The sequence below is a fragment of the Pollachius pollachius genome, assembly GCF_949987615.1.
Source record: "Pollachius pollachius genome assembly, chromosome: 16".
Taxonomy (NCBI): domain Eukaryota; kingdom Metazoa; phylum Chordata; class Actinopteri; order Gadiformes; family Gadidae; genus Pollachius; species Pollachius pollachius.
In genome coordinates, this window is record NC_136949.1 from 18,241,874 (window position 1) to 18,246,873 (window position 5,000).

Genomic DNA, 5,000 nt, shown 5'->3' on the forward strand with positions numbered 1-5,000 from the left:
TATTAATAATAGTGGTATTAATATTATGACCCACTTGATTATTATATTATTATTATTAATAATAGTGGTAATAATACAATTATCCACTGCATTATTATATTATTAATAATAATAGTGGTAATAATATAATTATCCACTGCATTATTATATGATATCTACTGGTATTATTATCAAGCCAGTGTACAGGGGCCAGCAGTCCACCTCTTATTTCAACACATCATTTAAATGTTGTTAACACATTTATCAGAAGAAATAAGTTTGGTACAATGCCTTATTTTGTTTGTTTTTACCAGCCACCAGGTCTTGTTACCTCCCTGAGCGATCCATCCCCATTGATCTGGAATGATCCACTCCACAGCGGGCGTTTGACCGCAGATGGCGTCAGACCAGTGACCTTAAAGGCTGTCCTCCATATGCAGCCGGCTCCACCTTATTCAGTGGAGGAGCACAACAGCTTTGGTTTCATTTGGATTTTATGGTTTTACATTGGCTGAGGAACTCTTGGAACTCTTTCAGCTCAAAGGAGTTTTGGATATAGTTTCTATAATTAGCTGTGTTGTTTTGTGCATTTGCGTGAGAGTAGGATGATTTGTATGTAATTCAGCATATACTTAATTCAGTCGCCAGCTCTCTTTTCTCTTTTTTTTTATTAAAACTGAACACCGCTTGTCCAAGTGTGTGTGGTCGCAAAGCAAGCAATACTCAATTGTTTTTTTTTACAATTGTTTCATGATACCACCTCATTTCCGGAGCTATCTTCTCCTACAGTCATTGAGGGTTTAACACCAAACCAAAGCCAAAAGTTGTGCATTTATCAGTTTTTACGTATTTTCATGATAATATTATATAATGACGACTATGCAGAATAACCTTAAATACTACTTTGACAATATTGGGTGCTATAACTCACACTCACAGCTCTAAGGATCTACCCCCCCACCATAAACACTGGGGAAAATGTTGAAATGTTTTTTCTCATGAACCATTAACCCAAATGGCTCAGAACGGGGCATGCTCCTGAGATATGACCAAACATCATTTTAAATATATATATTTTTTTGTAAATGGCCAAATGATCCGCTTCAGTAAACTTTAACGTTTCCCTGGGACCTGAAACGATGTGATCCATTACATTTATTAACAGGTCCAAGTTTTTCCTTGTCGCCTTGTTTACCCTCCAGTAGTTGTCTGGTTGTAAGAATCACACAGAGAGTGATGCAGATAAGGAGAACAACACAAGAATGGTTGATGCTGATCCGAGGGAATCATGAGAGCCATGATCAGGGAATAGTGGACACCTTGGCATTTTACCTATTGTCCACTAAAACAATATCTTTCTTGACTATCTCTCTGGCTGTCGGAAGGACGAACAGACAACTCAATATTAGGTCTGGAAAAGACCTTTCCTCTCACTATCCACAAACATATGCACACACACACACACACACAAAGAAAGTCAAGGTCATCATAAATAACACACCCATACATCTGTTCTCCAGCAGAGGAACAATTGAAGCAAACTGCTTATTGTTCTGTGTTGTTCCTAAGCAGGCAGGCCAGCCAGGGCTTGACGCTGGAGCACGCCAGTCAATACCCGACCCCGAAACAGGCAATACTGGCCTACTATGGCCATAGCCTCGCCGCCAGAGCCCAGCACTTCCACGACTGGCGATTCGACCTTCGAGGCGCCGTACGCACTCAGGTCTCCCAGCAGGATGGCTGATCCGAAGATGGCTCATGACAGGAGAAGGACTGAGCATCCTAGATCGGGTCCTGATAGACAACACCATCCGTCAGCTCCCGCTAGATGCCCGGAGAACCCTCGCCCACAACCATCCCGACACGGTGGACGAGCTGGTCCAGCAGCTTGAAAACTGGCAGGTGGCAGAGCTCAGCAGAACAGCTGAGTGTCAGCACCCGGAACCCGTCGTGGCCCGCCGAGCCGCGTAGGGGCCGATGAGACCCGAGACAACAGTCGCCCCCACCGAGGCCGCCGACCTTCTCCCCGGAATCCTGGGAGGACCGACGATGCTACAACTGTGGACAAACCGGGCACCTAGCCCGACAGTGCACCGGGAGCAGGGATGTGTCCATGCCGTCGGCCTTTGCCGACGGGGGACGGTCCAGACCATGTCTCCTGGCCACCTGCTGGGCCCACCAGAAACCCGGAGCCCCAATTATCCCGGTACGGGTAGGGAATAAGGACACTGAGGCCCTCCTGGATACTGGTGTGGTGACCCTCCTACGCCCAGACCTAGAGGGGGGACGGCGGGGCGAGCCGATAGAGGTCGCGTGTGTACATGGGGACACCCACACATACGTCACGTGTCACGTGGTCGTGAGGACCCCCCGAGGGGTGTATGTGACACTGGCCGGGATTGTGCCCAACCTGCCCGTACCCCTGCTCATAGGCCCCGTCTCAGGTTCCTGACCCCTGCAAGACCAACCACGACGACCCCGGCGAGCGGTCCGACCCACGTATGGGGCTCGACTGGCCCCCGCAACCCCAGCGGAATCATCAGCGGAGGACGGCGGGACAAAGGGGGACGGACCCACCCCGCCGGGCACACCAGCATACTCGATGGGAGGATCCCACCCGACCGGGGGGGGGAGAACGGATCGACCCAGACAGTTCGCCAGCGCCCAGCTACAGGACGACGCCCTGAAGCACGCTTGAAGCCACGTCCTCGCCCATGAAGGACAAGCGAGGGATTCAGTGAGTTGTCTACCACACCCTCACTTCAGCACCAAGGGGGGCCTGCTATATCGGGTCGTAGAGAAGGGGGGGAAAGTGATCGAACAATTGCTACTACCCCGGCCCTACGTTAGTAAGGTGCTGTTCATGGCCCACTCCCACCATTTAGGCATGGATAAAACCAGGGAAAGGATTCTAGCTAGGTTCTACTGGCCCGGGGTGAAAGGAGACGTGGTCCGATATTGTCAGTCCTGCCCCGAATGCCAGCGTACAGCCCAGAGACCCTTGGTACGAAACCCTCTGATCCCCATGGCGATCATTGAAGTCCCGTTTGACCGGATAGCTCTGGACATTGTCGGCCCACTCCCGAAGACCAGCAGGGGACATAGATATATACTAGTCATCGTGGATTACGCCACCAGGTACCCCGAAGCCCTTCCCCTCCGCGCCGCCACCACCAAGGCGGTAGCCAAGGAGCTATTGCTGCTGGTCAGTAGGGTGGGGATAGCCAGTGAAGTGCTAACCGACCAGGGGTCCTGCTTTATGTCCCGAGTCATGAAACAACTGCTCAGTCTCCTCCGGGTGACCCAGCTCTGCACCTTGGTGTACCACCCCCAGACGGGCTTGTGGAACGCTTCAACAAAACGTTATAACAAATGTTGAAGAAGGTCATGGACGCGGATGGGAAGAACTGGGACCAGCTCCTGCCCCACGTACTCTTCGCAGTCCACGAAGTACCCCAGGCCTCGACGGGTTTTTCTCCCTTCGAGCTGTTGTACGGGAGAAGACCCAGGGGGCTCCTCGACCTCACCAAGGAGGCGTGGGAGAGTCGACCGTCCCCCCATCGCACCATGGTCGACCATGTGGAGCAGGTGAGGGGCCGCATGGCCCAGGTCTGGCCCATCGTCTGGGACCACCTTCGGCAGGCCCAGCAGGCCCAGGCCCGCGTCTACAACCGGGGGGCCAAGCTACGCCTGTTCCGGCCCGGAGACCTGGTCATGGTACTCATTCCGACGGCGGAGTGCAAATACTTGGCCAAGTGGCAGGGGCCTTACGAGGTCGTCGACAAGGTGGGGGAGGTGAACTACCAGGTGCGGCAGCCCGGGAGACGAAAACCCACCCAGCTATACCACGTCAATCTGTTGAAGCAGTGGAGGTCTGGACCGGCCCCGCCGGCGCCGGCTCCCCTCGTTCTGGCCGCCCGGCGCGACATACCAGTGGTCCTTCCCATGGGGGAAGATCTCAGTCCTGCCCAGAAGCAGGATCTTGAAGAGGTCATCCATCAGCACCAGGATGTCTTTTTAGAGATACCCGGGAGGACCACAGTAACCCAACATGAAATCAAGACGGTGCCCGGCATCACGGTGCGGGTCCCCCCCTACCGGTTCCCAGAAGCCCGTCGGAACGCCATCTGGGAGGAGGTCACCCGAATGCTCCGGCTCCGGGTCATCGAGGAGTCTTGCAGCGCATGGTCTAGTCCCGTCATTCTGGTCCCCAAACCCGACGGCACGTTCCGTTTTTGCAATGACTTCTGGAAACTCAACGAGGTGTCAGATTGGACCTCACCAAGGGGTACTGGCAGGTGCTGCTCACCAGGACCGCTAGGGAGAAAACGGTGTTTGCTACCCCAGGGGGACTGTACCAATACATGGTCCTTCGTTTTGGTGTCCATGGCGCTCCGGCCACATTCCAGAGGATGATGGACCAGATCCTTCGGCCACATCAGGCGTACGCAGCCGCCTATATCGACGACATCATTATACACAGCGCAAGCTGGGATATACACCTCCAACAGCTGCGGGCGGTCCTGGCGGAGCTGAGGAGGGCCGGGCTCACAGCCAACCCCACCAAGTGCCGCCTAGGGCTGGAGGAGACGTCGTACCTGGGATACCAGGTGGGACGGGGGAATGTCTGACCCCAGGAGAGCAAAATCGCCACCATCCGGGACTGGCCCCGGCCCACCACCAAGAAGCAGGTGAAATCATTCCTGGGTCTGGTAGGATACTACCAGAAATTTATCCCCGGCTTCGCCACTCTGGCTAGCCCCCTGAACGATCTGACCCGGAAGGTCCTGCCGGACCGGGTAAAGTGGACGGAGGCAGCAGAGGGAGCCTTCGCAACCCTCAGAAGGGCCCTCTGCTGCGAGTCTGTCCTGATAACCCCTGACTTCTCTCTACACCTTATAGTCCACACCGACACATCCGAGGTGGGGCTGGGAGCGGTACTCTTCCAGGTTCGGGCGAGAGAAGAACACCCGGTGACGTACATCAGGCGGAAGCTCCTACCCAACGAGAGGAACTACTCC